At 40.6% G+C, this 22,262-nt stretch overlaps 1 protein-coding gene across 1 annotated transcript in view; it reads left to right on the top strand.

Annotated features, from left to right (window-relative positions):
- Positions 1-22,262, top strand: part of LOC108415343 (carcinoembryonic antigen-related cell adhesion molecule 5-like) — a 653,433-nt gene that overhangs the window by 576,877 nt on the left and 54,294 nt on the right. The window lies entirely within an intron of this gene.

Raw genomic sequence — 22,262 nt, 5'->3', positions numbered from 1 at the left:
TCACGACTGCACATGTGTACATATTTCTATATTGTGGTCTATTTACACAAAGTTGGGTTAGTTCATCATTTATGTTGAACAGACTCTCCCAATATTTTACTCTGCTGCACTGACGTTGAACCGCATGCTTGTACTGGGTCAGTATGTCCAGCAGCTCAAATCAAGCTCAGTAACAAAGTTCTAACTGTTAGTAGCACAAATAATGTGCTAATGTCTTTCTAGGATAAGCTGAAAAAGACCGTTTTCTTAAATGACTGTGTTAATTTATCCTGAGTAATTTTACTGTCTGAATGAAAATCTACAGCACACTGAGATCCACTGCACTGGACCATTAGGCTCCTACTGGTTCTTTAATGTCTATTTGAGAACTGAGATTTATTCTGTAATTTGTGTTTCATCAAAATACACTAAGGTTAAACAAACACTCTGAAATATTATCTGAATAGGAACATGTGCATATCACTGCTGTCGGAACAAAACATTGTATCTCCAAAATGGAAACTTTAGAGGAGAAGGAAAAACACACATTACTTTCAATGTAAGTCAATGGAACCAGACTTCTTTCCAAGTCATTTTAGGCCGTTTATTTTGGCCCATCTTTCATGAACTTTACACACAATATAAAGGCCAAAAAGCTTTTTCAAATGATCTTAAAAACTGAAAATCAACAGAAATGGAGATACGAGGTTTGCTGAGGATGGTCAGCTGTAAAACTGTTACACAGTCAAGGCTTTAGGAACATAATGAAATGTTAAATAATGATTATAAACCACTAAAATACCCTTTGCTGTAAAAATAGCCTTATTCTAAAAACAGGATTGATGCTCTGTACATTATTATTATTCTGCGTTGGTACCATTTACCCAAGTTTGCAGAAATACAATTGAGTTAATATATAAGACATAAAAAATAAAAACAAAGAAAATGGACTTTGATTAGAAGCTACTAAACCACCCTTAAATATAAAATACAAATGTAATTATAGTTGTAAACACAGTACTGATGGGCTGGTTACACATTATGATTTTGTTATGTTGCTTACAGGAATTCAATTTTAAAATTAAATTATTTCTATAATCACATTTTTTACAGTGACAATATAAAAGCACTGATCTTAACTTTCACTCTGAGAGTAACAGGATTGCTGGGTTGTGATGATGAGGGTCTGTTATCTCTCTCTCCTCTACACCAGTACTGACCCTGATCCTGATCTGCTGCTGATCCGATGGTGAAGGTGTTTGTCTGAGACTCACTGACTGAGAGTCACTCTGCTGCTGCTGTAATACTGTGAATTTCCCCGCTGTGGGACTAATAAAGGATTATCTTATCGTATCGTATCTTATCTTAATAAAATAATGACTCACTTATTTGTTCTTCAAACATGTTCTCATCTAAATCTGTTCTGATCCATGTTGTCAGCTAGCATAGTAGCCCACCCGCTCTGAGCTCTGAGCTCTGATGATTTATCAGACTAAAGCTTGTTTTACACTAGAATAACACAGCAGCTCAGCAGAGCAGAACTCTACATCTTTATAGTGGCCGGGAGTTCAAAGCAGGAGCTGCACTGACTCTTCATGCTAAAACGGTTTAGTGTGAAATAACAATAACTTCTGTTTATTTATGGCGTCCATACTGTATTATAACTTTACAGGCTGGTCCAGTTACTGAAACACAAAACACCACCATGACTAGAATACCAGAACATGTAAACTGCATTCAGACGTATATTTACAGTAAGAATTACATGTTAAGACAAAAATCACAGTCACAAAAACTGCAAGGACTGATGGGAAGCTCTGTCCTCTATCACCACAACGTTCAGAGACAGGCAGACTCTCACAATACAATCAGCAAATCACAGCTAATTACTGCATCACTCTTTACTGCAGTCTACTGCTTTAAGGAGGACAGTAGATCACTGCAGTGTTTCTGCTGTAAATGTGCAGCAGTTCTCTACAGTTTACAGCAGAATTATTCTGTAAATTAACTGCTGACGTCTGTCTTTCTGCACAAAGAAGCTGAAACGTATCAGCTGTGTTTGGTTTACTCTGCCTGATCCACAGCTCTGAGTGACAGAGTCTCCACTGTAGACACGGCTCTGAAACACCATCACAACTGGTTTATATTCTGCTTGCAGTAAAAATGAAATGCTTTAGAAATATTTCAAACACATCTACTGTGTTAATAGTGATCATAGTAGACTACAGTAATTAGTTACGCCTGCTGTGTAAACTGAGTGGCCACTCACTGGACATTTTATCAGTAACACCTACATAAAGGTGCACTTTGTAGGTCTACACTGACCGACTGTAGCCCATCAGTCTCTGTCCAATTAATACGCTCCTTTAATGTTTACCTATATGGTAAGTGTTTCTGATAAAATGGCCACTGAGTGTAAGTACCTGTCTGCAGGTAACAACGGAAGGTAGGAGTACTGAATATACTGGTTTGTCAGTGAATTTTTATGGATATAACAGAAAATGTGTTACTCAAACATTTGAACATATAAAATGTAAAAACCTCTCGTTGTTGAAAGTTTATGCTTTGATCATGTAGTATTGAAATACTCGGATATAGAACTTTTAACAGCCTGGAAACAAGTTACTGTGCTTTCTGCATCTTTCTGTACATATATGCAGGTTACTAGCTGTAGCCAGCAGGGTTAAGGGTGAGATGGGGACTTTTAATTTGAAAGCATCCCCTGGAGGCAGCCATCTTCGTGCTCCAGGTGTGTCTCAGTCCCGCGATAGTTCGCCACAGTATCGTTTAGTCTCGTCTGGTCTTCTGCCGGTCGTAGTCAGCAGTCCGCGTCGGGGCTGCCGAGTTAAGATGGAAGAAAGTCGTGACGCGGGTCGTGGACGCTGCAAATCACGTGCGTGAGGACGATTTCCAGAGCGGCCCAAGCGGCGTCCGTGATCATAGAGCAGGTCGGGAGGTTCAGCAGTGAAGCTCCGCCCGTGAAGCCCCTAACGAGCAGGTAGGAGCTCCAACTCTCACCTCCACCCAGACTCGCCTAAACCAGCCTTAAACACCCGGACATGGGTTTTACAGCTGGAGCCGCATTCAGGGGTCTAGCTGCATTCAGGGGTCTAGCAGGATTCAGGGGTCTTTCAGGGGTCTAGCAGAATTCAGGGGTCTAGCTGGATTCAGGGGTCTAGCCGGATTCAGGGGTCTAGCAGGGGTCTAGCAGGATTCAGGGGGTCCAGCAGGATTCAGGGGTCTAGCCGGATTCAGGGGTCTAGCCGGATTCAGGGGTCTAGCAGCATTCAGGGGTCTAGCAGGATTCAGGGGTCTAGCAGGGGTCTAGCAGAATTCAGGGGTCTAGCAGGATTCAGGGGTCTAGCAGGAGCTGAAGAGCTCAGTGTTAAGTGGACTAACACTGTGATTGTCCAGGTCGAGCTGGTCCAGTTTAAGGGGATGTTGGCTTTAAAAACAGGCTGGTTTGAATAGTCGTGTGCCTGTCTGTGCTCTGCAGGCTGCTGGTGCCTGTGGGGGGATAATAGCCACTGTTTTCCTGTTTTCTCCTGTTTTAATACTATGTTGGTGCTGCTTTCTCTTCTACTGTTTTGGGACTGGACATCTGCTGTAGTGTTTGCTCCGAGGAGCTTTTATTCAGCCTGGTGCCTAAACTACGCAGTAAGGCTGCGTAAGGGTGGAGGTCCCTGATGGTTGGGTGGTGTGGTCTTGGGTGGAAAAGGGTCTTAGTGGTTTCAGGTCACCCTGGGAGACCAACCCCTCCTTGTGGTTTCTGTTGGGTGTAAATCTGCTTTTCATATTAGGTTGAGATTTTCTTTCCTTGCTGTATGTTTTGATTTAATTATTCATTTATTTAAATTTTTGTTTTTTGATTGTGCTTATTGGGTTTAATGTGGGGTGGCAGTGCACCATGAGGCCGAGGGCAGTGCTCTCTTCATGAGACGCTGGAGTTAATCGGGCCTGCATTTTCCTTTTTTGGGGAAAATCTTGGTTCTGTGTGCCCTTCAGTTTAAAGTATAAGGGCTGCAACAGCAGAACGCTTGAAATTAAAGTAGTGGGTTGTGCTCCCACTTGGTGAGGGCCACAAAAACTTGACAGACTGTAAAGACAATTTAAAAAATCTTAATTATTGGCTTTCGTCCGTTATTTTTCAGGCTTTATTTTTAATTACGTTTCATATTTATTATTAGATTTTATTAAAACTCAAAATCAGTGTAAACTGAATGACAGAGCTACATATCAAGTTTTAAACAATATTTTCACCCTTATTACCTTTTTATTATTTATCTGCATTAAAACCACTTCATTATTTCAAAGTAATAACAGCAGAAAGACTTTGTGACTGAGACGTTACTCACCTGATACAGTCAGTGTAACAGCATCACTGGTCTCTGAGTAACGTGAGTCTGTTGACCGTCTTCCTTTACAGGTATAATCTCCTCTATGAGACTCAGCAACTTTAGAAATGGTGTATTCATTCCTCCATCGAGCTTCACTGAGAGGTTTACTATCCTTAACCCAGTCATACTGCCAATGATGTCCACTTCCTATATCACATGTGAGAGTGACTGTCTCTCCGATGAACACAGGACTAGCTGGGTGTATTGTCACTGTAGCTTTTGGTCTCGCTGTAAAAACAGGACGAATCATTTAGAAACTTGGAGACTGAAATATTCAGTCGGAAGATGCACGTGAGTTTGGAAAAATGACTGAATAATGACAGAGTTGACAAATCAGTATTAGTAGTCATAATAATAATAATAATAAATTGATATTTTTCATTACAAAACACTGTTTATTCATTTGTAGCAATTTGAGAGTTTTGATTTAAATTATAGTTCATATAAAATCATTTTAATGGAAAAAATATTCTTATTTTCTATTAAAAGTAGAGAATTAATATTTCCTGTTTGTAAAGCTCACTCTCAACAACTTATATCATTAAAAATGCAGACATGGTTTTGCCACAAAACACTTCTTTTGTAAATGTGAAAGAGGCTGATCAGTTGAAGCAGATAAGTTACCCTTATTAGCCCCACACTGGGGAAATTTCACTGTATTTAACCCATCCGTGAAATGAACCACCACATACACACTAGTGAGCACACAAACACTAAGGGGCAGTGAGCACACTTGCCCGGAACAGTGGGCAGCCCTATCAACGGCGCGTGGAGGGCAGTTGGGGGTTAGGTGTCTTGCTCAAGGTCACCTGAGTCATGTACTGTCGGTTCTGGGGATCGAACCGCCAACCTTCTGGTCACAGGGCCGGCTCGCTAACCCCCTGCCCATGACTGCCTCCCTCAGTGTATCAGATGTATTAGATTGTGGTTTTTGAATGTGAAACGTCTTTAGACGTTCTGTTAACTCATCATTTCAAAAGAAATACAGACATATGTATCACTAATGTTAAAGTGTTAAATGCACATACTGCTTAAAACGCACGTCTCCAGGATTCAGCTGTTTTTCTGGCTGTATTTCAGTCAAATTTAAGGTTTAGTTTAAGATTTTAGAGTAAGATTTTGGTTTAATGACCGCAAAGTGTTTCTCTGAATTTGTTCACGTCAGGAAACCTGAGCTACCAGTCGGTCTTCACATTGTCTTTTTAAAATAGTTCCCAGTAATCATATGTTAAATGAATATTAGATGAATCAGTAGTGTAACCCAACTTTATAATGGAATGAACTGTCAATATTCATTTGATATTTAGTCAATAAATAGACTGTTTAATTGAAGCCGTCCTGTGTGTGTGTGTGTGTGTGTGTGTGTGTGTGTATAATTCACATTGACTGTTGATCTTTTGACTTTGGCTCACCTTCAACTCTAATTTGAGGTAAAAGTAATAAACTCATTAATCTGCTTATTTCCTCTGCAGAGCTGCTGTTAGAGATTCTGCTGTCAGGTCTGTCTGTGTCTGAGCTCCATCATAAACAAGCTGCTGTGTAAGGTGAACAGAGAAAGAGCTGATTTACACTTTACTGTGTCAGACAGCTGTGGAGAGGTGATGTGATCTGACAGTCAGTTTCATAAACACTGATTACTTGATGTTTTATTGTGTATTTCATGTTTGTGTAACATGTTATTTGTTCACTTGTTGTTTACTTCTTTCTTAATAAAGTTTAATGTGACATATATAGTGTTTTATTTTTCAAAGGATCCTCCATGTATTATATGTGAACTCTGTGTTCACTTCACTATATGGGCTGGGAAAATCATCAAAGATCCCAGTCACCCAGCACACAGACTCTTCAACCCCCCTGCCCTCTGGGAGGCGCTACAGGAGCCTCCGGACTAAGACCACCAGGTACCGGAATAGCTTCTTCCCAACAGCTGTCACACTCCTGAACTCTGCCTCCTGACATCTAAATAACAATGGACTGTACACACAGACTTACACACCACTCAACACCACTTACCGGCACTTACATCTGCTATATATACTGCCCATTATTGTATATACTGTGTAAATACTCTACCTGTTCATAAGTACATACTTATCCCCCTTCATATTTATAACCTGTTCATTCTTGTTTATAACCTGTATAACCCCCTTCATGTTCATACCCCCTCATATTTTTTTAACCTGTATATACTATACTTACTGTACATTGTAAGATACATATTTATATTGCTGCTAAGCACTTCTGGATGGATGCAAACTGCATTTCGTTGCCTTGTACCTGTGACATACGCAATGACAATAAAGTTGAATTCTATTCTATTCTATTCTATATAGTAGTGAATCATAGTAGTGTAATAGTGTATCACTTCACTGTAGGGGGCACAGATACTGTTAACTAATGATGAAGAAATAACACATTAACTAATAACATAACTAATAAACACATCATTAGTTATTAACAGGAATAAAGATATTCAGACTAGTCAGTTTCTCCAGTTGATCATTCTGTCTTGACTGAATTTAGATTAGATTTAGACTAAAATCACTGCAGACAGAAATCAACCAAGAAACAATTCCCACGTTGTTTAAAGGAAACAATGAATAAGGTGAAACACTTTAGTTAGCTGTTCATAGGCTGGTCATTCCTGTATGTAACGTACAGGGCAGCTGCCTTTGTTGAACTGCTGAATGAACACATCTTACTGTAGGTCTGATTATAATAGTTTAATACTTTAATAATATGGTTTTCTGTTATTCTCTTAGTAAATAATCCACTAGTCTATTCTGTACTGATTTCACAGCATTTTGGCACATTATGCCACACATAATTCAGCATTACTAATACAAACACAATGATGTGGAAATCATGTAAACCATATTGTTAAAGCAAAATACTAAAGACAACATATCAAATGTTTAAACTGAGTAATTTAGTTTTTTTTTTTAAATATGAATTTTTGAAATTTTGAATTTGATGCCAACATGTTCCAAAAAAGGGACATGGGCATGTTTACCACTGGGTATCCTCTCCTCTTTTAACAATGCTCTGTAAGCGTTTGGGAACCAAGGAGACCACTTGCTGTAGTTTTTAAAGAGAAATGTTTCCCATTCTTGTTTGGTATAGGATTTCAGCTGCTCATCAGTTCAGGGTCTCCTGTGTTGTATATTTCACTTTATAATGTGCCAAATGTTTTAGTGACTGTTCTGGACAGCAGGCAGGTCAGTTTAGCACCTGGACTCTTAATACTGAGCAAAGCTGTTGTAATATGTGCAGATTGTGGTTTGACATTGTCTTGCTGAAATAAACAAGGCTTCTCTGAAAAAAATAGAAATATGCCATAACATGTATATATTGTTCAGCATTAACGGTGCCTTCATAGATGTGCATGTCACCCATGTCATGTGTGCTAATGTACCCTTATACCATTAGGAATACTGGCTTTTGAACTGTGCATTGATAACAAGCTGAGTGGTCTGTAGTCCAGAGGACACAGTGTCCATGATTTCCAAATAGAATCTTAAATGTAGATTTGTCTGACCACTTTCCCACTTCGTCTCAGTCCATTCTAAATGAGCTCAGGCCCAGAGAAGGTGGCAGCATTTCTGGATCCTGTTTATGTACAGTTTCTTCTTTGCGTTTAACTTGCATTTATGGATGCAGTGATGAACTGTGTTTACAGACAGTAAACGGCAGAAGTTTTTCGAAGCCCATGCAGTGATTTCTGCTACAGAATCATGTCTGTTTTAAATGCAGTGCCACCTGATGGCTTAAAGTTCACGGCCAGCAAATACTGTATTTTGGCCTTGTCCCTTGCATACAGAGATTTCACCGTATTCTCTGAGATGTTTAATGATATTCTGTACCATAGATGATGAAAAACAAAAGTTCTATGCCATTTTATGTTGAAAAACGTTATTCTTGAATTGTTCCACTATTTGATTGTGCAGTCTTTCACAGAGTGGTGTACCCCTCCTCATCTTTCCTTCTGAAAGACTCGGCCTCTCTGAGATGCTTTTTTTATACCCGATCATGTTACATACATATGATGTCAATAAACCACCAGGTGTGTTTTTTAGCATTGCACAACTTTACCAGCCTTTTTGTTTCCACCCTCACAACTTTCATTTGAACTTTCTATTGTTCAAAAAACTATAACATTTGTCAGTTTCAACATTGGATATGTGGTCTTCTTTTTTACTGTTCTCAATTAAATACAGGTTAAGTGATTTGCATATCATTGCATTTTGATTTACATTTTGCATGGCATCCCAACTTTTTTGGAAATAGGGCTATATTTGTTTACATAGTTCATTCACACTTTTTTACTTCGAAATTTTTAGACAGTAACTAAGTAAACAGCCCAAGGGCTCATTTTCAAACTATAACAGCATCGGTTAAAGCAGAGTTAGGTAAATGACTCATCAGCACAGCAGAGTCTCTGACAGGAATCAGTAAGTAAACTTCCATAACATGTAGACTTTTATAGATATAGACGTCTATTTGTCAGTAAAACCAACAGCAGACATTTTATTTCAAGAGAACTCTTTATTATGAACCGGATTTTCTTTAGTTGTGATGTGAGACTGATAAGATTCACTTAGCTAATGTTAGCATGCTAGCTACAATGTTTCTTTCCACTGTTTCTGGAAGCTGTAGCTATTTATCGGATATTTAACAAAATTTTAGTTGAATATTTTAAAAGTATTTTTAGGTCATTTTAAAGTAAACCTTAACAGTATCTGTATAGTATTTGTAAATAATGTGGCTAAAGTTACACAGCTAACATACACTATATTGCCAAAAGTATTCACTCTCCCATCCAAATCATTGAATTCAGGTGTTCCAATCACTACCAGGGCCACAGGTGTATAAAACCAAGCCCCTAGGCCTGCAGACTGCTTCTACAAACATTAGTGAAAGAATGGGTCGCTCTCAGGAGCTCAGTGAATTCCAGCGTGGTACAGTGATCCGACGCCACCTGTGCTACAAGTCCAGTCATGACGTTTCCTCACCATTAAATATTCCACAGTCAACTGTCAGTGGTAATATAACACAGAGGAAGCGATTAGAAACAACAGCAGCTCAGCCACGAAGTGGTAGGCCATGTAAAATGACAGCGTGATGTCAGCGGATGCTGAGGCGCATAGTGCGCAGAGGTCGGCAACTTTCTGCAGAGTCAATTGCCACAGACCTCCAAACTTCATGTGACCTTCAGATTAGCTCAAGAACAGTGTAGAGAGCTTCATGGAATGGGTTGCCATGGCCGAGCAGCTGCATCTAAGCCTTACATCACCAAGCACAATGCAAAGCGTTGAATGCAGTGGTGTAAAGCGCCTCCACTGGACTCTAGAGCAGTGGAGACGTGTTCTCTGGAGTGATAAATCACGCTTCCGATGGATGAGTCTGGGTTTGATGGTTGCCAGGAGAACGGTACTTGTCTGGCTACATTGTGCCAAGTGTAAAGTTTGGTGGAGGGGGGATTATGGTGTGGAGTTGTTTTTCAGGAGTTGGGCTCGGCCCCTTAGTTCCAGTGAAAGGAACTCTTAATGCTTCAGCACCAAGAGATTTTGGACAATTTCATACTCCCAACTTTATGGGAACAGTTTGGGGATGGCAAAGGGTGGGCTGACATCATATTAAACCCTATGGATTAAGAATGGGATGTCACTCAAGTTCATATGTGTGTGAAGGCAGATGAGCGAACACTTTTGATAATGTAGTGTAGTTAATTTTAGTTAGCTAGACTGTATATCACCACTTTTCTCTCAGTCTGCAGTACATTACTTTAGATAAAACAACGTTTGTCATGTTTGTCTTTTATTCTAAATTGTATCATCTTTTCTTTTTACAGGTTGGAATAAGCATTCATATCTTCAGCAAACAGGAAAAAGGTTTAAATATTAATAAATATTTCATTTTAATTTACAACAAAGCTAGTGCTGGGTCCACATGTTCTGTTATACAGTGACTCAGTGCAGGTTAATCTTTCACTTTATGCTCTTACTTTCTAATATTATATATCAGAGTTTGATCATTTATTAATGTTAATAACCGCATTAGCTAATCTTATAAACTATATCAATTAATCTTAGTCACTATATCAGTTAATCTTACTGTGTGAGCTGCAGTAAGATATACAGACACAGTTACAGTAATTACAGTTAAACTGGTCAGCAGTGGTCCAGTGTTGATCCCTTTCCATTGAAGGACGTGATAGAAAGCTGATAAACCGTGTAGTAACTGATCGGCTACAGTCAGTAGTTGTAATCCTGTGAAGCGCACTTATAGATGTATACAAAATTTTGTCACCCCTGTCAAATGACAATATGTTGATTTTCTAACTGAAAATGAATCAATAATTAATCCTCAAAAGGAAACAGACGACATTTAAAATGAATTATAATGGATTAATTGCCTTAAATTGATTTGAATTGAACGTTAAACAAGATGTATTGGTCAGACCAAGGGTTGGACTGGGACAAAAAATCGGCCCTGGCATTTTTGGTTTAGACCGGCTTCTCATAATTAGCAGAGCACAACCGACTTGTAATTTATGTATGTGGGGTTACAGAGAAGAGCGACATGGAAAAAAACAAAATGAATTAAAACATTATTGGTTAAAGTCACTGGATTCAGTCTTAGCATTATCATATCACAATCACCAATAATAGTCTTACCATGTCAATATCCAAACCACTGAATACCAAATATCTCTTTAATCATGGCAACTTAAAAAAAGTAAGTAACAGAAATGAAAAATAACAACTAAAGACATTTTCACACTTATATTGCTTACTTTGTGAAAACGAACAGTCAACAAAACCTGAGAGACAAAGGCTTCCTAAGAGAAAAAAAGAGGGATGAAAGGGCGCTGAAATGAAAGGGCGCTGAAATGAAAGGGAGCTGAAATGAAAGGGCGCTGAAATGAAAGGGAGCAGAAATGAAAGGAGCTGTTTTGTGCCAGATTTTGGGAAGTAAGCAATACCACTAAATACTGATACTAATCAATCGCCATTGCTCATCATTCTCATGTAACAGAGCTGACGTTACCTCCATCACCTCAAAGTTATGTTGTTATAAATAGAAATTAATGTTTAAAAAAGATAAATAATTTTGTTTGAATTTATAATTTAATAGATATGTTTATTTTTGTGATTCAAATGATGAATATTACATAGGGAAATTAAAAGAATTAGAATTCATATGTTTAGGTTATCTGTCGTATATGGATTAAAAAATGTGTACTGTCGCTTTAATAATGGGCCGAGTCGGCTGCCATACACTCTGGCACATGGACATGGACATTCAGAGTGAAACAACAACTTTGGGTCGGAGAGTTCGTCACTGTAAGAAAAAGCACATTCCTAGCGGTCTCATCAAGAACAAGCATCTACAAAAAGTAAGAAAACTTGCTTGACATTGGATTATAAACGTTGGAGGGGTTTGCTGAAACCGAAAAGAAGATTTAACGAGGGACTGCGGAACCAGCACGATCACGATCTGCATTCGTGACTGGTGAGTGGACAAGTGGCTGCTACGTGACTGTCGGTGGAATAGAAAAAAAAAAGAAACAGACTGACGTTCAAAAAAAGCAATCAGAAGAGCTAAGCTAGGCAAATTGACCGAGAAAAGAAACGAAATGCTCGCTTTAATGGATGATGACGCAAATGTGGAAATTATAACGCAGGAATTGTTAGACAAGTATAAAGAGCTGATAGCAGAATTCAGTAAGATAAATGCTGATATTAAAGACCTGTACAGTCAGCTTGGATGTGTAGAGAACATGGAGAGAGATCAAAGTGATTGGTTTCAGCCAAAATACTATGAGCACAGTAAATTTGTGCAAGAAATGAATTTATGGATACAGGATGCAATGTTTCGCATAGAAGAGTCTACAAAACTGAACAACAAGATAAATCCTGAAGGTAGCGCTTCGGCTACATCCAGAAAGAGCAAAAAGGCCAAGTCTGTCTCAGCTGCCTCTGTAGTATCATTAGCTCGTGCTGAGCGTTTGAAAGTGGAATTGGAGCAAGCTACTTTGTTAACTAAGACAGCTACATTGAAACAAAAAAGGGCTTTGGAGGAAAAGGAGCTACAGCTCAAAGCTGACAAGGAAGAATTGGAGTTACAAGCAGAGCTTGATGAATCAGATGCAAAATTAACTGTGCTAAGAAAATATGAAGTAGGATCAAATGTGTCAAGAGGCTCTAAAGGCAGTAGACTGGATTCACTGATGGCTACCCAGAGACAACATGTTGGCCACAATAGGAGCGGTGGGGCTAGTAATGTATCTCAGCACAGCCATAGTGGTGGAATAGCTGTCAATGCAGCACCTGTTGCACGACCAGTGTCTGATGCACGTCAAGTGTATGCCACTCCAAAAGGCAATTCTGCAAACACAGATAACTTAGTTTCTGTCATGCAATGCCAAAACGAAATAACTGAGAGTTTAATAAAGCAACAAAAGCTATCAACATTGCCATCGCCAAACATTCCAGTGTTTAAAGGAGATCCAATGGAATACCGTCTCTTCATGAGAGCTTTCGAGCATCGCATAGAAAGCAAGACTGAAAACAGCAAAGATCGGCTTTACTATTTAGAACAGCACACTGGTCAGCCTAATGATTTAGTGCGCAGCTGTTTTCATATGGACCCAGAACAGGGCTACTTTGAAGCCAAGAAATTATTAAAGGAGCGCTTTGGTGACAAATATAAGATCTCGATGGCATACCTTGACAAGGCTCTAAATTGGCCTACTATCAAGTCAGTTAAGGCACTTGAAGCATATGCTCTCTTTCTGACCAATTGTGACTACGCAATCTCGGACCTAGAGTACTTGGATGAGATGGAGAATGCCGCGAACATGCGCACAGTCATCTCAAAACTCCCATACCGGTTGAGGGAGAAATTTAGGAGCATCGCCATTGACATTCAGAAAAAAGACCGGCAAACAAAGTTTAAAGACGTGGTGTCATTCATTGCCAAACAGGCTGAAATGGCAGCACACCCTGTGTTTGGTGAAATCTCAGGTCAAACCAAGCGCCAACCTGAAAGGTCAACTGGCAAGAAAAACATCACAACGTTAGCCACTGAAGCTAAAGAGCAGAAAGCAGTGAAAGATGTTGGTGGTGCTGACAACAAGAAAGCTAAAGAAAAGAAGCCAAACATGAACATGGCTTTCATGAAACCTTGTATCTTCTGTCAGGGAGATCATACAATGGAACAGTGCAAGAAACTACAAAAAAGGTTGCACAAAGAAAAAATAGAATTCCTTAAAAGTAAGGGCCTCTGCTTCAGCTGTCTTATAGGAGGACACATGAGCAGTACCTGTGAAGAAAAGAAGAGCTGTGAGATGTGTTCAGCTAAACACCCTACACTGTCACACATAAAGCAGAAACCTAAAGACATACCGAAAGAAAACGCTTCACGGGAGGAACAAAAGGAGGAGTCTTCACAAGAAGAACAACAAGTGGTCAGTGGATTTGTGGATGCCGGGGAAACTTGCTCTCAGACTGGGGCCAGGAGTACAGGAACCGTCCTCGCCATTGTTCCAGTGAGAGTGAAGGCAAAGAAAGGTAACAAGGTGCTGACTTGCTATGCGTTCCTGGATCCAGGCAGCAACGCCTCCTTTTGCACTAACAAGCTAGCCAACAACCTTAACCTGCAAGGAACAAATGTTAACATCCTACTTACCACCATGGGAGACCAAAAGGCAGTCTCATGCAGCAGTCTGGAAGGTGATGACTTTCGAGCTTAATGGTGTGTTCATGCAAAGGGCCATACCTGCTAGTCAGGAGAACATTCCTACCCAAGAAGACGTGGATAGTTGGCCGCACTTACGAGGCGTACGAATTCCATCAATCAAAGCGGATATCGATCTTCTGATTGGGACTGACTTTACAAAGGCTTTGGAGCCACAAGAGGTAATCCGCAGCGTGAAAGATGGGCCGTATGCAGTTCGTACAGTCTTGGGATGGACAGTGAACGGGCCTCTTCGTGAAAACATCAGAAGCTGGTCAGAGCATGGGTACCCACAGATTCAAATGAATCGGATATCGGTGACTCGACTTGAAGAATTGTGGATGCAACAATTCAAGTACGATTTTCCCGAGAATGCTCTTGGAGAGCAGCGTGAGATGTCCAAGGAAGATCAACTGTTTATGGACAGAGTTACCACATCCACAAAGCTGGTCAACGGTCACTACTTTATTGGTTTGCCATTGAAGAACAAAGATGTGAAAATGCCTAACAATAGAGCAGTGACAGAGCAACGAGCCCTCAACATGAAAAAGAAGCTTCAGAAAAACCAGACATTTTGAGAGGAATATGTCAGCTTCATGAACCAAGTGATTAGCATGGGATACGCTGTCAAGGTTCCAGACAAAGAACTAAACAGGAGTGATGGAAAGGTGTGGTTTATTCCGCATCATGCCGTCTACCACCCCAAGAAGCACAAACTTCGAGTGGTATTCGACTGCGGCGCTTCGTATCAGGGAACCACGCTCAATGAGCAGCTACTGCAAGGCCCTGACATGACCAGCAGTCTGGTTGGTGTCTTAACTCGATTTCGTCAGGAGCCAATCGCAGTCATGGCCGATGTGGAGTCAATGTTCCACCAGGTTAAGGTCCCACCTGAAGACGCAGACCTCCACAAGTTTTTATGGCGGCCTGACGGGGACATCTCAAAAGAGCTGCAGGAGTACAGAATGGAGGTACACTTGTTTGGAGCCACCTCCTCACCAAGCTGCGCAAGCTATGCGCTGAGAAGGTGTGCCGAGGACAACATAAGTACTTTCAATGTAGAAGCTGTACAGACAGTGTTGAACAATTTTTATGTCGATGATTGTTTAAAATCGGTCAACTCAGAACAGGAAGCCATCAAGCTACTCCACGACTTGACAGCCATCTGTCAAGCAGGAGGCTTTAGACTCACGAAATGGACGACCAACAGTCGAAACTTGATGTTAACCATTCCGCTTGAAGACCGAGCGACGGAAATCAAAGACCTTGATCTCGACCAACACTCACTCGCCATCAAGAGAGCCTTGGGAGTACAATGGTGCATCCGGTCAGATCAATTCAAGTTTCAGGTAAACATAGAACAGAAGCCTCTCACAAGGAGAGGAATCCTGTCAACAATGATCTCAGTCTATGATCCGCTTGGAATGTTATCACCAGTCATATTACCTGCTAGAAACATCCTGCAAGAATTGTGTAGACTAAGAATAGGCTGGGATGATGCTGTGCCAGAACACCATGCACAACAATGGACCAAGTGGATTGAAGAACTCCAACAGCTCACTGACTTTGGAGTAACTCAATGCTTCAAGCCACCTGAATTTGGCAAAGCTTTGCAGGCTCAATTGCATCACTTTTGTGACGCATGCGAAACAGGCTATGGTACTGACACGTACTTAGTCCAGAAGAACAGCAGTAACCAAGTTCACTGTTCACTTGGGGAAGGCGAGCGTCGCCCCTCTGAAACCAACTACCATCCCACGGTTGGAGCTGACGGCGGCTGCCTTAGCTGTGAAGGTGGATGTCATGTTGAAGAAGGAGCTTCAGTTGCCACTGGCAGACTATGTACTCAAGTACATAGCCAACGAGAAAATCAGGTTTAAGACATTTGTAGCAAACAGGATTGCCATAATCCTGCAAGCATCAAACGTGCACCAATGGAGCTATGTCAACACTCAGTTGAATTCTGCCGATTGTGCCTCGAGGGGTCAAAGGGTGAGCACCTTCATGAAGAACGAAATTGTCAAAGTAGTTGAATCTTCAGACTCAATCCACAACTCGAGGAAGGAATCCTTCGCGTTGGAGGGAGGCTCAGCCGAGCATCCAATGATTATCCCTAAGAACCATCACGTAGCAGACTTGATCCTCCAGGATGCACACGAGCGCTTAGGGCACAGTGGATGCAATCATGTCTTGTCTCACGTACGCCAAAGGTACTGGATCATTGATGCTCCATCGTCAGTCAGAAAAATGCTGTCTCGGTGTACTACCTGTCAAAGACAACATGGTGCATCAGGTACGCAAATGATGGCAGACTTACCAAGAAACCGAGTTCTACCAAACGAACCACAACGAACTGGTGTGGATTTGTTCGGGCCATTCATCGTCAAGCGGGGAAGAGTGTGTGTAAAAAGATTTGGGGTTATATTCACCTGCTTCGCATGTCGTGCGGTCCACATAGAAATGGCAACATCATTGGAGACAGACTCCTTTATTCAAGCTCTGCGTCGCTTCACTGCGAGAAGGGGTCAAGTGAAGGAAATGAGATCTGACAACGGGACCAACTTCGTCGGAGCCGACCATGAGCTGAAGAAGGCAATAAAGGAGTGGAATGCTGCGCAGATCGAGAACAGCCTTCTTCAATGTGATATCAAGTGGCTGTTCAATCCACCATCCGGATCCCACCACGGAGGAGTGTGGGAAAGAATCATTCGTTCAGTCAGGAAGATCATGAATGCTACGTTGAAAGAACAAAGCCTGGATGAAGAAGGTCTTCAAACGTTCTTCTGTGAATGTGAAGCCATCCTAAATAGTAGGCCTATTACTATGCCTTCTAATGACATTAATGATTTGGAAGCTCTTACCCCACAACACTTGCTCAAGACTAACCCCAACCTACCAACGGGCGTCTTCGATGAGGATGATACGCACGCAAAAGATGTAGGCAAGTCCAGTATATGAGTGATCTGTTCTGGAAACGCTGGACCAGAGAATATCTGCAAAAAAGACAGAAATGGAATCGTCCAGCGCGTAACTTCAGCCAGGGGGACGTAGTCTTGATCGTTGACGAATCAGCCCCCAGAGGATCATGACTAATGGGAAGAATAGTGAAGATCGTGGTGGACGAACATGGAGTCGTCCGCAAGGTTCGCGTCAAGACGAAGACGAACGAGCTTGAGCGGCCGATCACCAAACTCTGCCTGCTTCAAGAAGCAGAATGAAAAGGACTGTTAAGTAGTTTTTCTTCTATTTTGTAATTGTTTCTAGGATAGAAAGCAATTAGGGGCCGGGTATGTAGCGGCCAAAATAGACCTTATGTTGTTATAAATTGTCACGGTTGGCCCCTCCCAGTCCTGTCCATGTGCTCGTGTTTTGGTTGTGTAACTCCGCCCCTGATTGTTTTCACCTGTCCCTCGTTGTTCCATGTATTTAAGCCCTGTGTTTGCCCCTTGCGTTTGCCAGTCTTTGTATCGTTGTATCTGTGTACCTGTTCTTTGTTTGTGTTGGTTCTGATCTTTTGGTATGTCATACCCTAAATCTGTACGTGTCGGCTCATTGACCCTGGACTGTTTTGACCACGACCCTGGATTTGCCCCTAATAAATGTCGCTTATCTACGCGTGTGCGTCCGCCTCCTCGCTCCCCCTTACATAAATAGAAATTAATGTTTAAAAAAATTTTGTTTGAATTTATAATTTAATAGATATGTTTATTTTTGTGATTCAAATGAATATTACATAGGGAAATTAAAAGAATTAGAATTCATATGTTTAGGTTATCTGTCGTATATGGATTAAAAAATGTGTACTGTCGCTTTAATGATGGGCCGAGTCGGCTACCATACATTCTCGTGTTTCTGTTTTTAGATCGCTAGGAGTCTTGAAAGTTTTCTTACGTGCTGCCGCAGACTCCGACAGACATTTAGAACTTTCTTTTTTATTTAATCAGTGGATATTCTGTAATTCTACAATTCTGTATCTGTAAAACTGATCTACAGATTCAGTGATGTTGAATATTCTGTAAAGAGATTAAGATAAACAAACTCACGTCACACAGACAGTTTAACAGGTTCACTGGTTTTAGTTCTGTTTGGGTCACTTTGGGTCCATGTTACACAGGTAAATCTGTCATTTGCTGTGGACCTGTTTTCACTTTTCCTTTCAGAGGGCTGAACATTTCCATTCTTATGAGAGTGGAACCAGCTGTAAGTTTGCACAGCACTTTGCCCTCCCTCTATTTCACATTTGACATTGATGCTGTGTAAAACAAAAACTACAAAGACTACAATGATTTGAAAATTCTTTTCAACCTATATTCAATTGAATACACTACACTAAAAAGCAAGATATTTAATGTTCAAACGGATAAACTTTGTTTTTTGCAAATATTCACTCATTTTGGATTTGATGCCTGCAACACGTTCCAGAGAAGTTGGGACAGGGGCAACAAAACACTGGGAAAGTTGAGGAATGCTGGAAAAAACACCTGTTTGGAACATTCCACAGGTGAACAGGTTAATTGGAAACAGGTGAGTGTCATGATTGGGTATAAAGGGAGCATCTCTGAAAGGCTCAGTCGTTCACAAGCAAGGATGGGGCGAGGTTCACCACTTTGTGAACAACTGCGTGAGCAAATAGTCCAACAGTTTAAAAACAGCATTTCTCAACGTGCAAATGCAAGGAATTTAGGGATTTCATCGGCTACAGTCCATAATATCATCAAAAGATTCAGAGAATCTGGAGAAATCTCTGCAAGTAAGCAGCAAGGCAGAACACCAACACTGAATGCCCATGACCTTCGATCCCTCAGGCAGCACAGCATTAAAAACAGACATCATTCTGTAACGGATATTATCACATGGGCTCAGGAACACTTCAGAAAACCACCGTCAGTGAACACAGTTCGTCGCTCCATCTAAAAGTGCAAGTTAAAACTCTGCCATGCAAAGCGAAATCCATATATCAACAACACCCAGAAACACTGCCGGCTTCTCTGGGCCTGAGCTCATCTGAGATGGACTGACGCAAAGTGGAAAAGTGTCCTGTGGTCCGACGAGTCCACATTTCAAACTGTTTTTGGAAATCATGGACGTTGTCCAAAGAGGAAAAGGACTGTCTGGATTGTTATCAGCGCAAAGTTCAAAAGCCAGCATCTCTGATGGTTTGGGGGGTGTGTTAATGCCCATGACATGGGTAACTTGCACATCTGTGTACATACAGGTTTTGGAGCAACATATGCTGCCATCCAAGCAACGTCTTTTTCAGGGACGTCCTGCTTATTTCAGCAAGACAACGGCAAGCCACATTCTGCACGTGTTACAACAGCGTGGCTTCGTAGTAAAAGAGTGTGGGTACTAGACTGGCCTGCCTGAAGTCCAGACCTGTCTCCCATTGAAAATGTGTGGCGCATTATGAAGCTCAAAATACGACAATGGACACCCCGGACTGTTGAGCAACTGAAGTTGTACATCAAGCAAGAATGGGAAAGAATTCCACCTACAAAGCTTCAACAATTAGTGTCCTCAGTTCCCAAACACTTATTGAGTGTTGTTAAAAGGAAAGGTGATGTAACACAGTGGTAAACGTGCCCCTGTCCCAACTTCTTTGGAACATGTTGCAGGCATCAAATTCAAAATGAGTGAATATTTGCAAAAAAACAAAGTTTATCAGTTTGAACATTAAATATCTTTTGTATATTTTGTCTTTGTAGAGTATTCAGTTGAATATAGGATGGAAAGGATTTACAAATAATTGTATTCTGTTTTTATTTATGTTTTATAAATTTATGTCCCAAATCATTGTAATTGGGGTTGTATAAATATTTCTTTCTGGTCAAGAGGCTTTTTAATTTTCACCACTGGCTGATCTGTAAGAATCCAACAGCAAACATTTATCCTTAAAGGAAAGACATCTTTGATCTACACTGATCTACTGAACATCAACATGATCAGCTTAATTTACTATTACAAACTTGCAACAAACATATAAACATTATTTCCCTGATTTGAGCCACTTTTTAAATCATCTATTAAAGGAAAGGTTAAAAATGTAAAATAAAATATTGATGAATATAAATCAAATAATTCACATATAAACATCAAATGTTTACCTGTTTGTCCACTGTGGATGAGGACAGTCAGCACTAAAGCAGAGACAGAAACAGAGGATATGATGCATTAATATGAAAGATTAGCTGTTATCACAGGCAGATTTAATCTGAAAGGGCAGCACAGCAATACAGCCATTCCAACCGTAAACCAGGTGAAACATCTGGAGGTACAGTAACCTTATTGTCTTATATATAATGGCTTGTAAATAAAATCAAAACACTTTGAACAATAATGTAGTGTATAGGGGCTAAGCTGCTCCTTTGCTTCCTCCCATATTAGTAATGTATTCATGCTGCTTGCGTATAGGTTGGTCAAGTCAGTCCAGCACCTAGTTATATGACTCGGGTGAGAATAGAAAAAAAGTTTTGGTTGCTTGCTGACCATCGCATGGACGAAGGTTAAACTCCAGCACTCCAAATATGGACGTATTTCAGTTTAGAAACATTTCATAATGTTGATGGAATTTAAAGGTCGTGGGGTCGGCACACACAGTGGTCATTCCTACAGACAGAGATTGTGCTGCAAACAAGTTCACAAACATCCTGTTTTGTGGATAAATAGTCAGACTTTTCTCAATAAAATATCAATTGTAAAAGATGATGATGATGCATTTGTTTACCGTCAGCAGATTTCTGAATTGTGGTTGTGAAATCATTTCATGCCTGGTGGACCCACCAGGAAATGTGCGTGCAGCACAAGAGCTTTAACTAATATTTTATTTTAAAATATTTATGAGTTTAACACATTGAAATGACGAGGTAAACATAAAATGTTTTCTGTGAAAAGTTTATAGCACATTTTATAGTTTTTGCCCTTTTTCCCACAAAAATGTTAAACTCAACAAATAAACAGAAACTTTGCACTAAAATGTGCAGAAAAAATGTCATATTTAAGTTTCTGTAGAGGATGTTGACTTTTATTCATTTAGAAAATCAACAAAACATGTCATCTGATCTATAAGCACCAAAATGAAATGCTACATGTTCCGTATCACTCACACCACTCAGATGCAGACACAGCACTGCTGTACACTGACAGACACTCTTCTCAGTGAGAACCCAGTATAATTTCATTCACACGCTGCTGTTATTTTCGTTCACATTCAGTCATTTTCAGAAACACCCCCTTTAATTAATGCCGGTGTCTAAGCACATTCAGACCTACAGTGTCCTAAAATATTATCAGAAAATCAGAAAATAAATAATTTTCTTAAATATGTGTGTGCTACAATTACTGGCACCCCTTCATGGCTCGCAATGCTTGACTGGTGTGGTCAGGCTGCAGTTCACAATGGGCCACTGTGGCCAGCTTCGATGATGGCTTGTTGGCGCTGTTTACTTCTGTCTGAAATTCTAAGACTATGCTCACATTTTTCAGAACAAACTATTGTTGGCCAAAAACTTTGTGAACCAAATGAACTGATGAAACTTGAAAACAGACGCAGCTCAGTTAGACTATTTAACATGCAAACGCAGTGAATCTAATAGTTAACAGCACTTCTCTCAAACTGCTGTGAGTAAAAAACAAAAATACACTGAACGAGAGAGAGAGAGAGAGAGAGAGAGAGAGAGAGAGAGAGAGAGAGAGAGAGAGAGAGAGAGAGCGAGCGAGCGAGCTTTTTCCCCCTTTGGACATTATTTTTTCTCTTTCTCTCTCTCTCTCTCCCTCCCTCATCTGTCTGTCCTTATTTGACAAAGACCTCTTGTGGGAGGAGCGAAGGCAGGGGAAAGACTTTTCATGCTTAATTTCTAATATGTGTGTGTGTGTGTGTGTGTGTGTGTGTGTGTGTGTATTAGCCTGCATATCTGCTCAAATTCTCCATAGGACATCGTCACATACACAGATTTCTGAGCATGGTTGTTTGAGCTGAACATAGTTTGAAACTGTAAGGGTCCAGCCTGCACCACCAGCTGCCAGCAGAGGGCGACAGCAGCAAGGTGCCCAGCCTGCACCGCCAGCTGCAAGCAGAGAGTGATCACAGCAAGGGGCCATGAGTTTGTGGAAATCCAATTCCCAGAAACCCTCGGGCTGATTAGGTTC

This window comes from Pygocentrus nattereri, chromosome 2, assembly GCF_015220715.1.
Source record: "Pygocentrus nattereri isolate fPygNat1 chromosome 2, fPygNat1.pri, whole genome shotgun sequence".
Taxonomy (NCBI): Eukaryota; Metazoa; Chordata; class Actinopteri; order Characiformes; family Serrasalmidae; genus Pygocentrus; species Pygocentrus nattereri.
This window is presented reverse-complemented; position numbering and strand designations above follow the sequence as displayed.